Below are 23,087 nucleotides of genomic sequence, written 5' to 3' on the forward strand. Positions count from 1 at the left end.
TTTGTATTGAGAGTGGGGAACAGAACCTGGGTCATCAGGCTTTGCAGGCAAGTGCCTTAACCACTGAGCCATCTCTCCAGCCCAATAATTCTATGTTAACTTATCTGTCACTATAAGTTAATTCATTTGCAAAGGTTTTACTTTTTCTAAATATCAATACCATATTAACCTGGAAGGAATTCTCAGATACAGAGAGAAGTTCCTAAATCCAGCTGAAAACAAGATATGTGTTGTAGACAGCTTCACATCACTGCGCTGAACTTCCAAACCAGACACACTTGAGGGGAAGAAGGGATTTATATCAAGCTTACAGATCCAGGGGAAGTTCCATTGACAGCAGAAGGCGTTGGCTCCCATTCATAAATCCAAGCGGAGAGAGACACCACCGACAGCCACACACACCAAAACACAGCAAGCACAAGCCGACAGCAAGCAGGACCCCAGAGCTCACACTGTTCTCTGACATCTTTGGGCTGGAAATCAGATTCACCCCAAAACACACCTTAGGGCTAGACCCCCACCCAGGGACAACAACGCCTCCAGCTGGGTGGCTGGAGATCCAAGTTACAAGCTTCAATGAAATGCATGAGCCAGGCGTGGTGGTGCATCCCTTTAATCCCAGCACTCAGGAAGCAGAGGTAGGAGGATCGCCATGAGTTCGAGGCCACCCTGGGATTACATAGTGAATTCCACGTCAGCCTGGGCTAGAGTGAGACCATACCTCAAAAAATTCTTTGAGCCTCTGGGGGGAGGGGCATACATGCAAACTACCACAATATGTCAGCACAACAATGTTCCATATTTAATGTCACACTAGCAAGTTATCTACATCATCCCTCAAAGTAACTGCTATGTGAATATCCGATGACCACTTTAGAAGCTCTGCAGCTCCCAGGTATGGTTCTTACACCAGCAGTAGTTGCATTCCTTTCAGCCATACTACAACCACAAACCTTTGGGCCTCACCCCACACCAACTGAACCAGGGGCTGTGTGTTAAAAAGCTCTGCAGGAGCTGGAAAGATTGCTCAGTGGTTAAGGCACTTGCCTGCAAAACCTAAGGACCCAGGTTCAATGCCCCGGTACCCATGTACAGCCAGATGCACAAGGTGGTGCATGCATCTGGAGTTTATTTGTAGTGGCTAGGAGGCCCTGCTGCGTCCATTCTCTCTCTCTCTGTATAGATCTGCCTCTTTCTCTCTTAATAAATAAATAAAATATTTTAAAACATAAGCCCTGTAGATGATTTGGATGCATAACAAACTTGAGAGCCAATGCTGGTGCTGCGGTGTGGTGGATATCAGCAAAGGAGCAGAAGTCTCATCCACATGATCATAAGGGAAAAAAGCAGAACGATAAGACCCCCCCCACACCCACTCAGCTGGGTAACTGGAAGGTATGATCTGCAGGTGCTTGCTAGATGAACAACAGGAAGGTGAAAATGTGATCTTATTTCCTTTGAGATTCTGATACATTACATGTATTTGTGGTGCAAGCTACAGGAAAAATAAAATGTCGATGTGTATTTTATAGTTCTTGCCCAACCATCAGTTCAGATCATACAGCATCATGCTATAGTAATGACCAAGGCCTCAATCCTTGAGCTTGCACTGCTTGGAAGGGATTTTGCCCTGTGGGAGGAGGATGCTGAAGTGGAGGAGTCACATAGGTCTGAGGTCATGCGCTGGATCACAGCAGTGAGTAGTTGTGGTAGTTTGAATCTATGTTCCCTAATAGACAGGTGTTACTAAAATCGAGTTTGCTGCTTCTGCCCCTAGTGGGCAGACTCTCTCCCGCTGGGGACAGGGCGCATGTCAGGAGGTGTATGTGGGGGAAGATCTGAATCCCAGTCTTGGGCTTACAAGCAACTCAGGTACCTGCAATGCTTTTTCTTAGTAAGTTTGCTAGATTTCACAAAAACATAATTTTAAAAAGCCTCAACCCATAGTTTAATTTGAATTTCAAATAGCACATCATACTATAGTATAACATATAATATTTGGGATTTAATATATAAGATAATTAATTTTGTGTAACATCTAAGATATCTTATGTATTATATTAAATTTAATATAATTTGGTACAGTCAATTCTTTTTGTTTTTATAATTTATTTATTTATTTGAGAGAGAATGGGCACACCAGGGCCTCCAGCTACTGCAAAAGAACTCCAGAAGCATGTGGCACCCCGTGCATATAGCTTACTTGGATACCTGGGAATCAAACCTGGGTCCTTAAGCTTCACAGGCAAGCACCTTAACTTACAACTTAATATATAAGTCCATGCATTTTATTTCATTAGATTAGATGATTTGAAGGGCAAAATATATACTTTATATCTGTAACATATAATATCTGGGACACATACCACATATTTGTTGTTTGTCTGAAATTCAAATTAATGAGTATTATATATATATATATATATATTCATTTCTTTTGAAAAAAATTTTTTTTTTTTTGCTTTTTTGTTTGTTTGTTTTTTGATGTAGGATCTTGCTCTATCCCAGGCTGACCTGGTATTCACCCTGTCCTCTCAGGCTAGCCTTGAACTCACAGCATTCCTTCTACCTCTGCTTCCTGAGTGCTCAGATTAAAGGCATGTGTCACCAAGCCCAGCTCTGTGGAGAAATATATTGTCCCGGTCTGACTGCAGAAAAATGCAATCCAGTTTCCTCTGCACACAGTTTCCCAGTAGAAGCACCAGGAGCCTTGACTGGTGGCCTATTTATCGAATGACGCCAGGGGCTTCGAAAAGCAAGGCAGTTACACTGGGTTTTCATGTTTCTGGCTCTCTGACAGGGTTGGAAACCAACTTTGCTACCAAAATAATCTCTCATAAAGGGATTTTCAGGGCGGGAGAGATGGCTTAGTGGTTAAGGTGCTTGCCTACAAAGCCAAAAGGACACAGGTTCGATTCCCGAGTACCCATGTTAAGCCAGATGCACAAACTGGCACATACTCCTGGAGTTCCCTTGCAGTGGCTGGAGGACCTAGTGTGCCTATTCTCTATCTTCCTCTCTCTCTTTTTCAAATAAATGAATAAATAAAATATTAAAAGAATTTAAAGGCTTTTCCATAAAAGAGAAATGTCATTTTATAAACCATCAAGTCTGAAGTTCATCATAGCAGGTTGGAGGTGGATCTCAGGGTGCCCAGCTCGGCCTCTGTCAGCCTGGAAGCAAGGCTCTGCGCGAAGGCTTTGTGTCGTGCGGTGCCAACTGGGCGTTGTGCGTGAGCTACCGCTCCGCTCCCAGGTGAGAACAGGTGTACGCCACTTTAAATTTCCCATCGATCTGATTGCATCATTTGTTATAGGATCCAACATAATGACACGAACGACGTAAATAATAAAGTGCCAGTTGCCTGGTGAAAATTTAAAGTGGCAGCTCCTCTCTTGTCTGTGGGAGACACTGATGGGGCTTTCATCGCTGAGAAATGACAACCAGGCTGAAGGGAGCCACAGGAGAAACCTTCCTCCCCTGGCTGATAAAATGGATCAAAAAGGAACATTAGGGGCTGGAGAGATGGCTTAGAGGTTAAGGCGCTTGCTTGTGAAGCCTAAGGACCCAGGTTTGATTCCCCAGGACCCATGTAAAGCCAGATGCAGGCGGGGGGGAACATGCATCTGGAGTTCATTTGCTTGGCTAGAGGTCTCTATATATATATCTGCCTCTCTCTCTCTCTGTCTCTCTCTCTCAAGTAAATAAGAATAATTTTTTTAAAAAGGAACATCAAGACCCTGCCCCATTTCCACTCCACACATGCCCATATCTCCCTGAAGTTATCCTATGCTTCAAGGAACAGGTTAACTTTAAAGTAGGCACTTAAATTATAAGACAGTGTACATAAAACAGTCCGCCATGAAGAAACTTCAGGATTTCCTACCATTTGTTCAAATATATGCACCATTACCTTTTCCTGTCTTTTATTCGAGTGTCATGGATATGGAAGTGCTAGTTTGGGGGAGAATCTCTACTGCAAAGAGAGATATGTTGACTAAATAATTTCCCATAAATTTTGGAGCTCAAAAGCCAAACTCTCCCAAGATGATTCTATATTCTTACTACTGGGTTCAATAACAGGCCAGGAAATCTTCCCAAAAGTGTGTGACATGCTCTGAGTATACACAAAGCAACCCACAGTTTTTAGTTTGTTTTTTTAAATTTTATGTATGAGGAGAGAGAGGGAGAGAGAGAGAAAGAGAGAGAGAGAGAGAGAGAGAGAGAGAGAGAGAAAGTAAGTATGGGTTGAGTTTATATACTTACCGAGTTCAGTAACAGGCCAGGAAATCTTCCCAAAGGTGGGTGACATGCTCCATGTATATACAAAGCAACCCACAATTAAAAAAAAATATTTTTATTTACTTGACAGAGAAAGAGGGAGCGGAGAGAGAGAGAAAGGGATATAGAGAGAGAGAGAACGGGTGCGCCAGGGCCTCCAGTCACTGCAAATGAACTCCAGACACCTGCACCCCCTTGTGCATCTGGCTAACATGGGTCCTAGGGAAGTGAACCTGGGTTCTTTGGCTTTGCAGGCAAATGCCTTAACCGCTAAGCCATCCCTCCAGCCCAGCAAGCCCCAATTTTTAGTTTGTTCTATTATTTAGTTGTGAGGAGAGAGAGAGGAAGTATGAGCATGCCAGGGGTTCTTGCCATTGCAAATAAATTCCAAATGTACGCACCACTTTGTGCTTCTTCTGGCTTTATGTGAGTACTGGGGAATCAAACCCACACTGTCAGGCTTGCAAGTAAGCACCTTTAACCACTGAGCAACAATTTTTAATTTAGTGAATTCAACTCATAAGTGTTGCATACCCATTCTCAAAGCTTTGTTTGAAGTACAAACAGCTCTGTGAGAAAAACAATGCCTCTATTTTTAAGGGCCTGTCCTTTTGTGAATCATTTCAAAATGCTTTAGGGGTTTCAAATTAATGGTGCCATCTACAACTAACAGTTAAACAAGAATAAAACTAGAATTCTCCACCTCTATATTCCTTTCTAAAAATAATAGAAGGGGGGCTGGAGAAATGGCTAAGTGGTTAAAGCACTTGCCTGCAAGGCCAAAGGACCCAGGTTCAATTCCCCAGGACCCATGTAAGCCAGATGCACAAGTTGGCACATGCATCTGGAGTTTATTTGCAGTGGTTGGAGGCCCTGTGTACCCATTCTCTCACCTGCCTCTCTCTCTCTCAAAATAAAATAAACAGAAATAATAAAAAATAACCCAGAAGGTATAAATTTCAGCTAGTGATCTTTAATGTACAGAAATGACAAGGACAAGGGAGGAGTTGGAGAGATGGTTTAGCAGCCAAAGGTGCTTGTTGGCAAAGCCTGCTAGCCGGGATTCAATTGCCCAGCACCCACATAAAGATGAATGGGCATTTTTTACAGTGGCGAGAGACCCTGGGTGCCTCCATCCCCCACAAACATACATGTAAATAAATAATAAAAATTTCCAAGGAGTGATTGGGGGAGGGCTGGGAGATGGCTTAGCAGTTAAGGCGCTTGCCTGTAAAGCCCTAAGAACCCAAATTCAATTACTCAGAACCCATATAAGGATGTGTCTGGAGTTTGCTTGAAGTAGCTGGAGGCCCTGGCATACTCATTCTCTCTCTGTGTAATAAATAAGTAAATAGTAAATAAAATTATTTTTTTAAAAATGATGGGAGCAGTCTAACTCACCCATGTCTTCTAATACTTGTTACATGTATGGAGTATAAGAATAAAAATCCACTGGGCCATCAGGAAAAGAGCACCCTTGCTTGTTTTGCTAATTTTCTGCCTAAAGCAGACCAAAAATGAACCCAACATGGCTCAGGGAAATTTTGCAGAAGAGGGGGCGGAAAGAATGTCAGAGCCACATGTTGGGTCAGGATATGCAAAGACATTTATCGTACCAATAACTGTGGGCTAACTCCACAATGCACGACCCATATACCTCAACAAGGAGGGGCCAATGGAGAGGGGGTAGGTCATGGATGAGCCTAATAATGGTACCAAACTGCCTGTACTTGCCGAATAGAAAACTAATAAAAAAATAAATTTAAAAAAAATGCTGAAAAAAAATCCAGTGGGCATGGTTGCACGTGACTTTAATCCTAGTACTTGAGAGACAGAGGTAGATGAATTACTGAGAGTTCGAGGCCAGCCTGAGACTACATAGTGAATTCCAGGTCAGCCTGGGCTGGAATGAGACCCTACGTCAATCCGCTAAAACAAAACAAAAATGAATAAATAATACATTGACCAAGTCATCTCTTTCCTCACCAATGTTGTTAGGCTCCAGTTATGAACTTGTTGACAACAGACACGTGAAGTCTCTTTTGAAGGCCCCACAGGAAACATCGGCAGTGCAGTTCAGGACTGAACCTCGGGCTGTGGCGATGAGCATTTGCTGGCGTGCTGGGTAAGGGAGGGATGCCAGCCCCATGCTCAGTGATGAAACCTGACACCTCAGAGCCTCATCTGCTTATGACTAAGAATGTGTCTTCGGGGCTGGAGAGATGGCTCAGCGGTTAAGGAGCTTTTCTGCAGAGCCTAAGGACCCTGGTTTGATTTTCCAGTATCCACGTAGAGCCAAATGCACAAGGTGGTGCGTGCATCTGGAGTTTGTTTGAAGTTGGCTAGAGGCCCTGGTGCATATATTCTCTTGCTCTCTCTCCATCTATCCACTTCTCTCTCTCTCTCTTAAATAAATAAAGCATTTTATTATTTATTTATTTATTTATTTGAGAGAGACAAAAATAGGGAGAGAGAGAGACAGAGAAAATGAGAGTCATGAGAATGGGCACGCCAGGTCCTCCAGCTACTGCAAAGGAACTCCAGAAGCCTGCGCCACCTTGTGCACCTGGCTTTATATGGGTACTGGAGAACTGGACCTGGGCAAACACCTTAACCGCCAAGCCATCTCTCCAGCCCAAGAATGCGTTTGGATGTTGCTCTGTTGCTTTGCCTAAAGGATTGAGAGTGGGGAATATAAAAATATAAAAATCTCCCAGATGGGTGAAATACTGTTGACCTTAACTCTATGTCAGTTGTGGTTGAATATGTATGTGTGCGGTGGGGGGAGAGAAAACATTCTGTGTTTATGTTGTTGCCATTTTGAGCCATGTTTGGGAATGGTGCACCATCTGACTTGTAACTATTCTGATTTCAAGCTTGTCATTTGGAATAGAGTGAAAAAGAGCATTTGAGATATTTGTTCAGAAAGATCATGGTGTCTCATGTTCCTATTTTTCTTTTCTTTATTTTTCTTTATTTATATTTGATTTTTTTAAGGTAGGGTGTCACTGTAGCCCAGACTGACTTGGAATCCTCTATGTAGTCCTAGACTGGCCTGGAACTCGAGGTGGTCCTCTTATTTCTGCCTCTCCAGTGCTGGGATTAAAGACATGCGCCACCACACCCAGCTCTATTGTTCTCATTGGGCATTAGCAACCCACCTATGCCATGCGTGTGAATGTCCTGCCTTGCCCTCCACTGTCTGGGAGACATGGGAGTGGAGATGCATGGCAAACACATCTCCCTTTTATGACTTAAACATGAAACTCTGGAGCCATGAAATATCCATAGTGTTTTCCCTAAAACGGAATGGTTGCACATAGTTTTATTATAGTTACATATAATATTCCACGTTTTAAAAATAAATATTTCATTTGTTTATTTGAGTGAGAGACAGGGCACGGGCATGCCAGAGTCTCCTGCTACTGCAAGCAAGGTCTGGACATGCACCACTTTACTGATCTGTCTTTATGTGGGCCCCGGAGACTCGATCCCAGGCTGACAGACTTTAACAGCAAGCGCTTAACTGCTGAGCCATCTCCCCAACCCCTCCACATGTTTATTTTTGAGGCTGTGGACTTCACCTTATATTTCTATTGACTCTTGCTAGGTCTTGAGCACCTTAAACACTCACCAAGTGTCAATTGGGTAAATAAACAATTCTAGGGACTCATTCACAGTCCTGTGGGAGAAAGATACAAAGCTACAGACTTGAGATTTAAAAAGAAAGCCTAAGCCGGTAGTGGTGGTGCACACCTTGAATTCCAGTGCTCAGGGAGGCAGAGGTAGGAGGATCGCTGAGAGTTGTGAGTTCAAGGCTAGCCTGAGATTACATAGTGAGTTCCAGGTCAGCCTGCGCTAGAGCGACACCCTACCTCAAAAAAAAAAAAAAAAAAAAAAGGTATTTGTTCAGATTTCAAAAAGCCATCCATACACAGTCCACGGGTGGTTCCCCAGGACAGAGCTGAGAGAGGACAGTTGGTTCTGTGAACCTGTTTGTGGCACGTGTGACAGCCACAACCTGTCTTTTTACTTTCAGTCAATGATTTCTTTAGCAAAGACCAATCTTCCTGAAACTCAAATTCTCATTTCCCAAGGTTTTCAGTATCTGCAGGGAAGTCGAAATTCAGTCGATAGAATCCACTGGGTAGGGGATTTCATTCGGCCCCTCCTGGAAAACCGGGCATCTACCTGTTATGGGTGCACGTTCAAAGCCTCCTCAGCATGCCTGGAGCAGCCAGGGCAGATGTTGCTGCTAATATTTTTAGATAGAATCCAGAGACCTGCTAAGCATTCCGAGCAGCTGAGCAGCTGAGCCTCTTGCTCCCCATATAGACTATTAGTCATCCCGCAGACACATCTTTAAATGCCCTACCATGAAGTTTGCTTGTCTTGATCTGCAACCCCGACATCAGCTGTTTGTAGATGGTGACTTCGTAATTGTGACTTCAAGCAGTGCAGTGAGGTCCATTTAGAGTGGACCAACCTATTTATAGACAGGAAGTCCAGAATTACTGCCATGCTAGGGGAAAATTATAGTTCCACTCATAATGACATCTTAACTTTCCATTACATTTAGTGAAGGGGAAATAGCAACTGTAAGGTTTTTAACTTGGCATTTTGGTCCTACGTGTAGTTCAGCGATCGCCTAAAATGTTCAGCAGTGGAGGGCTGCTGGAAATAAGGTGTGCTATGATATGGTAGGTTTATTTTCAGTAACGATTTCTTCTTTCAAATGCTCTGTATGGCTGGGCTTGGTGGCGCACACCTTTAATGCCAGCAATTGGTAGCGTGAGGTAGGAGGACCACTGTGAGTTTGAGACCAGGCTGAGTCTACATAGTGAATTACAGAGCAGCCTGGGCTATACTGAGCCCCTACCTCAAAAAAAAGTGACGTATGCACGTATGTATGTATGCGTGCGTGCGTGCCACGGTCTCTTGCTCCTCTCTAGGAACACCAGATGCTTGCACCTCTTTTTGCCTACAGCTTACGTGAGTGACTTGGGAAGTGAACTCTGGCTGGTAGGCCTTGCAAGCAAGCACCTTTTGCCACTAGACAATCTTCCCAGCCCCCAATAATTCTCTTGGATGGATGGATGGATGGGTGGGTGGATGAATGAAGTCAGCTAACTCACACCTCTAAATACTATTTCAGCATGCACGAAGGGTAGATTGAAGTTGATATCCATGCCCATGCTATGCCTGGCAAAAAAGGAATCCAGGGGACTGGAGAGATGGCTTAGCCATTAAAGGCACTTGCTTGCAAAGTCTGAAGGCCTGTGTTTTATTCCCCACTATCCATGTGTTGCAGTCTGCTTCTCATTGCTGGCAGACATTAACTGACCAAGAGCAGCTCGTGGAAGTAAAAGGGTTAATTTTGGCTTATAGACTTGAGGGGAAGTTCTATGATGGCAGAGGAAAATGATGGCATGAGCAGAGGGTGGACATCACCCCCTGGCCAGCATTAGGTGGCCAACAGCAGCAGGAGAGTGTGCCAAACACTGGCAAGGGGAAGCTGCCTACAACACCCATCAGCAGACTCCAATACCCAAATTGCCACCGGCTGGGAACCTGGTATTTGGAACACATAAGTTTATGGGGGACAGCTGAATCAAACCAGCACACCATGCAAAGCCAGGTGCACAAAGTGGCCTTTGCATCTTGAATTTGTTTTCAGTGGCAGGAGGCCCTGCTGTGCCCATATTCTCTCTCTTTCTCAAATAAATAAATAAAAACATATATTTTTTTCAAATAAATAAATAAAAATACTTTTAAAGGGGGAATCAAGCCATGTTCTAGAAAGACTCTTGGGCAGGTGTCAGTTTAGTGACTTTCAGGTGTCATTCCACTGCTTATTTCCTCTTTAGAATAAAAAAGGGGGGGCTGGAAAGATAGCTCAGCAGCTAAGGTGCTTGCTTGCAAAGCCTAAGGACCAGAGTTCAATTCCCCAGGACCCACATAAAGCCAGATGCACAAGGTGGCTCATGTGTCTGGAGTTCAGTTGCAGTGGCTAGAGGCCCTGGTGAACCATTCTCTCATTCTCTCCCTCTTTCTCCCTGCCTCTTTTCCTCTCTCAAATGAATAAATAATGCAATATTAAAAGTTTCCACTCATGATAGCTAACCTCCATTTCAGCTTGAAAAGTGTGGTCCAGATTCCAGTTTAGCTAAGAGAACGCTTGAAACGGTCCCTTGTAGTATTTGCTTGAAATGGAACTGCTTCTCACACTTGAAGCATTACAATCGACAATACTTGAATGAAAATCATGTTTCCTTTGATGGTTGGCTGGCTTGTTCATTTTTAAAATATTTTATTTATTTATTTGAAAGAGGAAGAGAGACAGAGAGAGAGAGAGAATGGGCTTGCCAAGGCCTCCAGCTGCTGCAAACGAATTCCAGATGCATGCGCCTCCTTATGCATCTGGCTAACATGGGTCCTGTGGAATCGAACCTGGGTCCTTTGGCTTTGCAGGCAAATGCCTTAACCACTAAACCATCCCTCCAGCCCTGGCTTGTTAATTTTGTTCTACCCCTCTCATTGCCCCGCCCTTTCCAGGGATTCCTGAGAGGTGCTTTCTGCTGCAGTCTCATCTTTGTGCCCTTTATGCACCTAGCACAATGCCATGCCCTCCAGGATCCCTTCCTTACAAGCCCAGCGCTGTGTGTTTAGCAGCCCTTCTGGAATAAAGGTTCCACTACTTTGTGGCTTTAACAAAGCTGCTGTCGCCATCTCCTCCTTCACTCCCTCCCTCCTTCCCGTCTTCTGTCCCTCCCTGTTAGGTTCTAGCCAAGTGGCTTACTTTTTGCTGACTCAAAAATGCCAAATTCATTCTGGCTTCTGGGACGAAGTCTTATCAGGAAGGCTCTTCTCTTCCATTCTCATTTAGATCTCAGGACCAAAGTCTTTGTCAGAGAGCAGACTTTCCTAGCCACCCCCTCTGGCTGCCTTTGCAAACCGCCTCCTTCTCTGGTGCTGCATTACCAGGATGAAGGACGGCAGTGTCTGCTCTGGAGTGACTCCCACGAGAACTCAGACCCATAGAAACGTGGAGTGCATCACTCTCACCCGTGGCTGGAACTGCACTGTAGATTATACTGAATCTGCGTGGAGGGCCAAAGACATGGCCCAGCAGTGAAGGGCACTTGCTTGCAAGGCCTGACAGCCTGGGTTCGATTCCCCAGTACCCATGTAAAGCCAGGTGCACAAAGTAGCACATGCTATTGGAGTTTGGGCTCAGTGGCTGGAGGCCCTGGCATGCTCATCTCTCTCCCTTTCCTTCCTTCTCTCTCTGCTTGCAAATAAATATAAAATTTTTAGACTATTAGTGGAATATCCAAGTTCTCTTTCTCCCAGCTGTTTAGATATGTCCTGTTTCCCACCTGGTCACCTTCTTCTCCTGTGCCTGGGTGACACGCAGCTCACTCAGCACTTTCATGACATGTTATTTGCCATATTTTCTTACCATCTAGAACTTCTTTTATACTGGTGCCCTTTAGGACTAAAAATAGCAAGTGTAATTTGTAAATAAGTAAAGATTTTATTTTGTCAGAGGAATTCTTTGAAACCTTAATGTGATGTTATTGCTAGACGTTATGTGATTATAATAACAGGGATGAAGTTGAAAGCGTACCGGAAACTTGCCAGTTCATGCAATAAGGCACACTAATAATAATTGTTATTATAAGCCTTCATTAGCACTGATACGATCTTGGGTTCTATACATAGAAGAAAGAAAAATAAATAGCTCATCCTAAGGCAAAGCAAAATAAACTAATATTTTAAAAATAGCTCCAATTTGATGACACAAGAGAGTGTGTTGTGTGTATTTTTCAGAGTTTGCTTTTGGTACGGTGAGACCTCTCAGGGAAGAGATGACTACAGAACAGTCTTTTAAAAAGTTTATAGATGGAGGCTGGAGAGATGACTTAGCAGCAATTGTGTTTTCCTGAGATGCCTAAGGACCCAGGTTCGATCCCCCAGTACCTACATAAGCCAGTTGCTCAAGGTGGCACATGCATCTGGGGTTTGCAGTGGTTAGAGGCCTTGGGGAACCCATTCTTTCTTGGATGTGGAAGGAAAGGGAAAAGGCCAATATTTCTCTGGGTTTCTTTTTTTTTTTAAATTAATTAATTTATTTGTTAGAGAGAGAGAGATAAAAATAGGAAGAGTCAGAGAGAGAGTGAGAGAACAGGTGCACCAGAACCTCTAGCCACTGCAAATGAACTCCAGATGCCTGCACCCCCTTATGCATGTGGCTTTTGCGGGTCCTGGAGAATTGAACTGGGACCCTTAGGCTTCGCACACAAACGCCTTAACCGCTAAGCCATCTCTCCAGCCCTTTTTCTGGGTTTCTTTACTTTGGTTTGTCTCCAATAATGGCCACATGTCCTGGCTTCCTTCTCCCTGAAGGAAACCCTAAACTCCTGGGCTCTGGATGCATGACATCTTCCATTTGTCTTTCCAGCCCTACAGACATACACAACTTCCTGCCTCTAGTATCTGACTTCTCACCTCTCCTAATACACCTTTTCATTTATTTATTTATTTTTGGTTTTTCAAGGTACGGTCTTGGTCTAGTTCAGGCTGACCTAGAGTTCACTATGTAGTCTCAGGCTGGCCTCGAATTCATGGCAATCCTCCTACCTCTGCCTCCAAGTGTTGAGATTAAAGGTATGCACCACCATGTTTGGCCTAATCTATCTTTTATTCCTCCAATAACTTTCTAATTATATCCTAATATGCATTTACCTCTGGGCAAGATCTCTATCACTGAGCCACCTCTGCCACCCTTTAAAAATATTAGTGTTTTGGGCCTGGAGAGATGACTCAGCAGTTAAAGGTGCTTGCTTGCAAAGCCCAACATAGCCTAAGGACCTGACTTTGATTTCCCCAGTTAACCACATAAGGCCAGATACATAAAGTGGCACATGCACCTAGAATTCATTTGCCACAACCAGGGGCCTTCACATGTCCAAACTCACTCTTTCTAGCTCCCTCCATCTCTGTCTCTCGCTCTCTCAACTTAATAAATTAAATTAGATGTTAGTGTTTTGAGATAGAGTCTCATTAAGTTACCTAGATTAGCCCTAAACTCCCTCTGTAGCCCAGGTAGGCCTTGAATTTGCAATCTTCCTGCCTCAGCCTCCCATGTCACTGGGATTACAGACCCAGATCACGAATTCTGTTAATACAATAACTGATACTGGAGCTGGGGTGATGGCTTAGTGGTTAAAGGCATTTGCTTGCAAAGCCTTCCCTCTTGGGTTTGATTCCCCCATGGAAAGTCAGATGCAAAACTTGCAGCAGCAAGAGACCCTGGTGAGCCCAATACCTGATACAAACCTAGAAGTCATCAGGTTTGCAAGGTTTGAATTTAAATTTCTGAGTCTATGGTTTTTAGAGAATTAATTTTTTGTTTTTGTTTTTTCCAGGTAGGGTCTCATACATAACTCAGGCTGAATTCACTGTGTAGTCTCAGGCTGGCCTCAAACTCAGCGATCCTCCTTCCTCTGCCTCCCGAGTTCTGGGATTAAAGGCCTGAGCCACCACGCCCAGCCCAAGAAAAACTTTAAGAAAAAGAAAAACAAACTCCACTACCTCAGATCAGATTCTTTCCAGGCACTTTATCCAGAGATTAATCTCCATTGAAAAAAAGCAATTGAAGCTAAAAACGATAGACAATTCATACACAATAATAATGAACATGCAATTTAAGTATTATAATGAGAACTTAAGTTTTTAAAAGGCCCATTGAAGTAGCTAATGAATAGACAGACAAGGAGAACAAGAGGAGATTCTCAACACAAAGCAGTTCAGCTTAGAGTACAAATGAAAACAGCTTTCTGAGAAACCCAGGGATATTTGTCTATTCAGAGGATGTAGACGGCGTGAGATGCATTTTGCAGGTCTTTGAGAACAAACTATGCCGAGTCAAATGGTATTCCGTGGGACATTTTGGAGAGTTACATAAATTCTACACAATGAACGAGGAAGATCAGCAAAAAGAGGCTGAAAAGGCTTCGTTGATGTCAGCCCAGAGTCTCTAGCGATACTGAAAGATAAGACCTTGTGTTCCATGCTAGAGAGAAGGGACAATGTCACTAAAAAAATCAGGAACAGGGTGGAGAGATGGCTCAGCGGTCAAGGCACTTGCCTGCAAAACCTAAGGACCTGGGTTTGATTCCCCAGTACCCATGTGAAGCCAGATGCACAAAGTAGCGAATGCATCTAGAGTTCGTTTACCGGTGGCTGGAGGCCCTGGGGCACCCATTCTGTCTTCTATCTCTCTCTGCTTGCAAATAAATAAATATTTTTTAAAAACATTTTTTAAATATATGTTTGATTTCAATTTTAGTGCCACATTTCTTTATACTTTGTAGGGTATTAGATGAGCTACTAAACACATATGTGTCCGTTGATTTTTTTCTTTCTTTCTTTCTTTATTATTTATTTATTTATTTTCGAGGTAGGGTTTCACTCTAGCTCAGGCTCTCCTGGAATTCACTATGCAGTCTCAGGGTGGCCTCGAACTCATGGCGATCCTCCTACCTCTGCCTCCCGAGTGCTGAGATTAAAGGCGTGCGCCACCACGCCCGGCTTATTTTTATTTTTAAAAATATATTTCAATTTATTTGCAAGCAGAGAGAAAGAAGAGAGACAGACAGAGAGAATGGATGAGCCAGAGCCTCCGGTCTCTGCAAAAACAAAAAACAAAACAACAACAAAACTCCAGACGAATGAGCCACTTCATTTATCTGGCTTTACATGAGTACTGGGGAATTGAACCCCAGGTCTTTAGACTTTGCAAGTAGGTGCCTTAACCCCTGAGCCATTCTCGTTCCCTCCCTGTCTCTCTGTTTATTTCTCTCTATTTGTCTTTTTCTTTCTCAAGTAAATAAGCAAAAATGTTTTTTAAAATATCTTAAATTTTTTTTTGATTGTACAATCCTTTGAATTAGTACAGGCAGGGATAGGATAGGCTCAACTCTGAAATTTCAGGAACAATGATCAGTATTCTTAGCTATAGTGGCTTGGAAGGTGATGATACTGTCACGACAGGTACTTTCTGAGCCCAGGCAGACAGGAGGACGTCTGTGTCTGTTGTTTCCTGCCCACACCCATGTCTGAAGGACAGATGTCTTTCCTTCCCCACTTAGGAGGAGCCTCCTACCTTACTTGCTAAATGCTCAGTGAAGTCTCACTTGAGTGAATCGGCTATGTTCACACTCCCACCTGAAAGGGGCCCTGAAAAAGAGATATTTGGGGCTGGAGAGATGGCTTAGTGGTTAAGCGCTTGCCTGTGAAGCCTAAGGACCCCGGTTCAAGGCTTGATTCCCCAGGACCCATGTTAGCCAAATGCAGAAGGATGTGCACACATCTGGAGTTTGTTTGCAGAGGCTGGAAGCCCTGGTGCACCCATTCTCTCTCTCTCTTTCTCTCTCAAATAAAGAAATAAAAATGAACCAAAAAATTTTTGAAAAGAGATATTTGCATACCTTTTGTGAAGGTGAGATTCACACAGAGCACTATCAACCCCAGAGACAAGTGGGGTGACAGATGTTGCAGCTAGATCACCACAGGGCACCATCAGAAGAAAAGATGCCATGCTGCAGAGATAGCTCAGTGGCTAAGGCGCTTGCCTGCAGAGTTCGATCGCCCAGGAACCAGGTAAAGCCAGACACACAAAGTGGTGCATGTGTATTGCAGTGGTTGGAGACCTTGCAGCACCCATTCTCTCTCTCTTTCCATTAAATAAGTAGATAAATAAAATATCAAAACCCACAACAATAGAGAGTCACTGCCAGTACTGGTCTCCCATCACCGGAGGAGGGTGTGCTTAAGGTTGTATATTGCATTAGCGAGACAAAATACCCAGATAGTTAGGAAGTAAACAGAGGTTTATATTGGCTCAAGGGGGCTGGGGAGATGGCTCAGAGATTAAGGTGCTGGCTTGCAATGCCTGGTGACCCAGGTTCAATTCCCCAGCACCCATGGAAAGCCAGACGCACAAAGTACAGCATGTATCTGGAGTTCGTTTGCAGTTTCTAGAGGCCCTGCTGTGTCCATTATCTCCCCCCCCCCACCGTCTTTCTGTGTTTATAAATAAATAAATAAATGTTTTGGCTCATGGTTCTTAAGGTTCATGTCTGAGATCAGATCAGGCCCCATTGGTTTGTGTCCCTTGGAAAGGTGGCACATCTCAGTGAGAACGAATGTCAGGGGCTGGGGAAACAGCTCAGTGGTTAAGGGCAATTGCTTGCAAAGCCAGATGGTCCAGGTTTGATTCTCCAATGCCCACGTAAAGCCAGATTCACTAAGTGGCACATGTGTCTGGAGTTTGTTTGCAGTGGCTAGGGGCCCTGGCTTCTTCGTCTCTCAAATAAATAATAAAATATTACTAAAAAGGAATGCATGTCAGGGCGTGTGATTAAATCCCTATCCAGAAAGAAGGAAGAGAAGGAGGAGGAGGAGGAGGAGGGGGAGAGAGGAGGAAGAGAAGGAGGAGGAGGAGGAGGGGGAGGAGGGAAGGAACAAGAGGAGGAGAGAGGAAGAGAGAGAAAAAAGCTCACTGGAGTCCCATAATCCTGTTTGTGAGCACACCTCCAATAACCTAAAGACCTCACATCAGGCCTCACCTCTTCAAGGGCCACAGCACCTTCCAATACCGCCGCCACCCTGGGCCTTTGACCCGTGGACCTCTGGGAGGCATCCATCTACATCCTAGCATGCACATAAAATGCTAAGTAGGTATTCAGCCCATACGACGTTATTTATGAGGGATATGTTTTATTAATTGCTCTTATAAGAAGCTGAGATTGACCTAGATAACCAGGCTAAGCTCCAATTAATGTTCCGCTAGGTAGGAGCATCCAAAGAACTAAGTCGGCATTGACTTGAACGAGATCAAAAGGAGGCCTCAATTACTCTATCGTGTGGAATCCATGGAACAGAAACGGTTTAAAGACTTGGAAAGGGTGTGTGTGGCCCAAGAAAGCACATTTTATTTAAAAATAGACACATAAGAGATTTTGTTTTATTTATTTTTTGTGTTTCTAATTTGTTTAACTTTTTTTTTTTTTTTTGGTTTTTCAAGGTAGGGTCCCACTCTAGCCCAGACAGACTTGAAGTTTTCTATATCACCTCAGGCTGACCTTGAACTCACAGCAATCCTCCTATCTCTGTCTTCCCTGGGCTGAGATTAAAGGCATATGCCACCATACCCAGCAATTTTTAAAAACTTTCTATGAACAACTTCCATACATATAACCTGATCATGGTCTCTTTCAACCATCTTCTTTCCCCCTCCCAAGTCCCCCCTCCTCTCAATCCCTTCTTCTGTCCAACTAGTCTCTCTTCTATTTTGATGTCATCATTTTTTTTCTCCTATTATGTACGTCTTGCGTAGGTGTGTGAGCCACGGTGAGGCCATGAACATCAAGGCCACTTTGTGTCTGGAAGACAGCATTGTGAGCACCCCTCCCCTGCCTTTGGAAGAGACTTAGTTTAAAATAAAAGTCTTTCCTAGAGAGTTCTAGGCCCTGTGTGTTACTCTGCTTTTATGATACTTTAAAAAATTTTCATTTTCATTCATTTATTTGGTAGCACAGAGAGAAGAGAGAAGGAATGAGCATACCAGGGCCTCTAGCCACTGCAAATGAACTCCAGATGCATATGCCACCTTGGTCATCTGGCTTTACATGGGTACTGGGGAATTGAACCCAGGTCATTAGGTTTTGCCTTAGCTACTGAGCCATCTGAAAAGATATTTAAGATTATCGACACTGTGATTGAACAGTATTTGTGAAAAAAGGGAATTGGTTTCTAATGGCATTCTTTCTAATCCTGGACAGAGTGTATTTCACAAAGAAAGCTAGGAACCCTTGGGGTACCTTTCCTTCTTTTGAAGTATAGAAGATGCTTTGTTTCCAGAATTCTCACAGATAAACGGTGTTGGCAGGAACATGTGGACGTTGCTCAGCCATTGCTTTTGCTCTGGGAGGAGTTCCTACAGCCTGCTTTCCTTCCATACGAGGCGCCTTCCAATTCACAATGCAGATGTTCTTGGTTACAGTTGCTATGTGCAATGTTAGGAGATAAGAATCACTGTCATAATTAATAACACGCAGAGGTTTTACCTTTGATGTGCTGCATTCTATGTGTGATTGAATCTTTTAAATATTTTTATTTATTTTCTTATTTATTTTATTTGTAAGCAGAGAAAGACAGACAGGGGTCATGCCAGGGTACAGTGCTGCTACAATGAACTCCAGACGTAAACTCCCACTTTGTGTATCTGGCTTTACGTGGGCGCTGGGGAATCGAACCTGGGTCATTAGGCTTTGCAGGCAAGCGCCTTAACTGTTGAGCCATCTCTCCAGCCCATGGCTGAGCCTTTTCATTTTATTTATTGTCTATCTCCATTGGTTTTCTGTCTGTTTGTGTGCTTAGCTTGATGTCTGTTTTGATTTTGTCATGGCTGCTAATGCCTTTCAGACTCACTTTGAACTGCTCCATCAACCCATGTGGTTTAAGCTTAAAAGGAGGTTTACACGATTATACTCCTGGGCATTAAAACACATTTGCGTCCTTCTTCATTTTACCGTCCTTACAAAGAGGCCATGATGGATTGAAAAGGTGCACACAATTTTCTTCAGATAGCAGCCAAAGTAAGAACAAAGACAATCCAGAAAATGAATGCCTTCAAAACAAAACAAAAAATGTTTTCGTAAAATATAATCTCCAAGCATGAGCAAATGTATTACAATTTATAAATCTCAATTATTTATGCCAGGCAAGAGTACAATGTAACACTCTGGGAGGGTTAGTCAGGGTTCTCCAAAGGAACAGAACCAATAGAATGAATATAGTATAAAGGGGATTTGTTAACCTGACTTACATGACTCTGGCCAGTCCAACACTGGCCATCAGCAGGCCGGATGGAGAGTCTGAACACCTGGTGGCTGCTCAGTCCATGAGACTGGATGCTCCAACAGTCCCAATCTGACACTGAAGGCCAGGGGGAATTCCTGGAGAGCTGTTTGTTGGTCTTTAGTCCACAGTGCTAAGCCAGAGAAATTGGGTTCCAAGGTCAGCAAAGGATGGTACAACAATTAGGTAAATGTCCTCATGCGCAAGGAAGGAAGGATGACCTCTCAAAGGGGGAGATCTTCATCCCCAGCTAAACCTTCCTGGAAATGCTTTTATTTACCAGCCCAGACTCGTGTCTGTTAGTTGGTCCCCAAGCCAATCAATTTGACAGTTGAGATTCAGCATTCCACTGTTTTTTTCTGATAGGAGTATGCTTTTCTTGGTCTAGCATTTTCTCACCTTTCTTCTGGATGGAGCATCTCAAATTCACTTAAAAAATACCTATGGGGCTGGAGAGATGGCTCAGTGGTTAAGGTCGTTGCCTACAAAACCTAATGACCCGACTTTGATCACCAAGTACCCACATAAAGCCAGATGCACAAAGTAGCACATGCGTCTGGAGCTCATTTGCAGTGGCCCTGGCATGCCCATTCTCTCTTTCTGTTTCTCATCTCTCTCTGCTTGCAAATAAAGATATAAAATATTAAAAGTAAATACTGATGACATTAGTAGGCAGATAATCAAGGTGACCCGACATATCCTGGCCAATAGTTGGGCAAATAATTAGGGAGCCATTCCTGCAATGTGAACTTTATTTCTCCAAGGCTGAAATCACTGCTGGTCATTCTGACCCTGTAGCTCTTACATGACTCCTTGTTAATTTCTGCTCCTTTACTATCCAAAGTTGTTATAGTCCTAGCACTTAGCAGTGATTGGATTTTGACTCTTCTTCTAATTCTAAGGGCTTTCTAATATCCATCTAATAAGACCTTACATTTTTCATGTGAACATTGGAACACAGTGTAGCAGACCACGGACACCATTAGGAAAATGCATGCTCTTATGAATTGGCAATTAGGCAGAAGGTACTCAGATACTAACATGGTAAAAAGAACGAAGTGGCTCTGGCTACTTAGCACCATGTGTCCATTGAAAATAAAAATTCTGGAGTGTATCGTTTGCTTCCACTTGAACAACTTGAAAGATAGGAATTCTGGGATGAGAGGAAGGAAGGGCGCATTAGGTACCTTTAAGGGAAGAAGACGGCAGGCTAAAATGTGTAGTTTCTTGGACTAGAAAGCTGGTTCAAGGTACTGTCCTGCAAAGCCTAACAACTGGGGTTCACTTCTCCAGTACCCACATAAAGCCAGAAGCACAAAGTTGTGCATGCATCTGAAGTGTGTTTGCAGGAGCTGGGTCCCTGCTGGAACCCATTCTCTCTCTTTCTCTCTCTCTGCCTGAAAATAAATAAATGAAAAAAAATTTTTCTTCAAAGTAGGGTCTCACTGTAGCCCAGGCTGACCTGTAATTCACTATGTTGTCTCAGGGTAGCCTCGAACTCAGTGCTCCTCCTACCTCTGCTCAGATGCAAGGTGTGCACCACCAATCCTGGCTAAAAAAATAATTTTTTAAAATGTGTAGTTTCTTGTTTCAGCCTCAGATGGAAAATCAGAGACCTTCTTGGTCATTATGAGAAAAGAAAAAAAGAAAGGAAGGAAGGGAGGGAGGGAAGGAAGAAAGAAGGAAAGAAGGAAGGAAGGAGGGAGGGAGGGAAAGAAGGGAGGGAGGGAGGGACGGTGGGAGGAAGGAAGGAAGGAAAGGAGGAAGAAAAAATTCTCTTGACTCATAGATAAAGGGCTAAGATTTCCAACAAACAAAGCCCAAAAATGGTTGAATTACAATGCTGATTGAGTTAATAGCTGCATAAAGGCTCTCATGGGACGATCAAGGTTAAAATAGAAACAGGTGGTGTGTAGAGAGAGCGCAGAGCCCTGACCCCCACCGACATCCTCTACAAAGCTCCTCAGGAAGTAACAGCCCTTCCCCTCAGTGGCTGCTCCACCCACTGCTCAAGGACACTGGGTTTCCCTGCTGCAGCGTCATGACAGCTTCCCTCCAGCTGTCCCCAACCACCATTCCACCCCAACGCGTAGCATCTCGTCTCAGCACGGACGAGGAGGACACATTTAGAGAGAGACTTAATGAACTTGCCAAAATTTGGTAGCACGTCTCATTAAAAGGTGAGGCTTACTGATGGATATGGGGCTTGAAAACTGCTTGGTCCAAGGGCTGTTCTGCATTTTCATCCGCGTGTGTCCCGCATGTCTGCCACAGATAGCTCAGGGAGCTGGTAGAGACCCCAGTAAAGCTTCCTAGATGGGTGAGGGCAAAGGTAGTGGTGACACTTTCTTCAGTCAATCAAATGGAAAAGCCAGACATACTGCAGTATGCCACAGAACAGTGGTTCTCAAAGTGGGGTTCCCTGACTGGCACCACCAGCATCATTATTTGGGACTTTCTTAGAGGAACCCTAGGCCCCACCCCAGAGCAACTGAACTGGGACACTTCAGAGCTAGACACAACTATGTTTTTCATTTGCTGTCTTTTGAATTTTTATTATATTTTTATTTACTTATTTTGAGAGAGAGAGAAAGAGGAAAAGAGAAGAACGGGCATGCCAGGGCCTTCAGCCGCTGCACAAGAACCCCCGATGCCTGCGCCCCTCTTGTGCACATGTATGACATCGTGCGCTTGCATCACGGTGTGCATGGCTTATGTAGGACCTGGAAATTCTAACAGGAGTTATTAGGCTTTACAGGCAAGCACTTTAACCATTAAGCCATCTCTCTAGCTCTGCTGTCCTTTTTTTAGTCTTTGCTTATTTTTAAAATTGTTTTTAAATTTTATTTATATTTATATTTGAGAGAAAGAAGCATGTATATATATATTTATAGCAAGAGTGAATGTGTCAGGCCTTCAGCAGCTGCAAACAAACACTAGAAGCATATGCTTCCTTTTGCATCTGGCTTACATGGGTCCTGGGGAATCAAACCTGGTCCTTTAGCCTTGCAGGCTAGCAACTTAGCTGCTAAGCCATCCATACAGTCCCCTGCTGTCTTTTTAAAAAATATATTTTTATTTATTTATTTGCAAGAAGAGAAAGGGGGTGGAGAGAGAGAGAGAGAGAGAATGGACATGCCAGAGCCTCCAGCTTCTGGAAACGAACTCCAGGTAAATGTACCACTTGTGCATCTGGCTTATGTGGGTTCTGGGGAATTGAACCTGGGTCCTTGGGTTTTGTAGGTAAATGCCTTAACTGCTAAGCCATCTCTCCAGTCTTCATATGCTTTCTTGGTTTAGCAATGCTTATCCAAGAAATAAATGAATGAATGGAAGCAATTTCTAGGGGCTGGAGAGATGGCTTAGCAGTTAAAAGCTCTTGCTTGAAAAGCCAAAGCCTGACAGCCCAGGTCTGATTCCCCAGGGCCTACATAAAGCCGGATGCACAAAGTGGTGTATGCATCCTGAGCTCATTTGTAGTGGCTGGAGGCCCTGGCATTCCCATAACCACCCCGTCTCCTGCCTCATTCCGTCTCTGCAAATACATTTTTAAAGTGATTTTTGACTGGGATGAAATTCTTGGAGGAAAAAAAAAAAAAGTATTGGTAGTATACTGTATAAGTAATACAACTTTTCTTCAAGAAATGTGTTTGTGGCTGGAGAGATGGCTTAGTAATTAAAGTGCCTGCCTGCAAAGCCTAAGGACTCAGGTTCAATTCCCCAAGTACCCATGTAAGCCAAATGCACAAGGTGGTGCTTGCATTTGGAGTTCATTTGTAGTGGGTAGATGCCCTGGTGTGCCCATCTCTCTATTTGTCTATTTATCTCTCTCTCTCTCTCAAATAAACTATTTTTTTAAACTTAAGAAAAATATGTGT

This window comes from Jaculus jaculus, chromosome 16, assembly GCF_020740685.1.
Source record: "Jaculus jaculus isolate mJacJac1 chromosome 16, mJacJac1.mat.Y.cur, whole genome shotgun sequence".
Lineage (NCBI taxonomy): Eukaryota > Metazoa > Chordata > Mammalia > Rodentia > Dipodidae > Jaculus > Jaculus jaculus.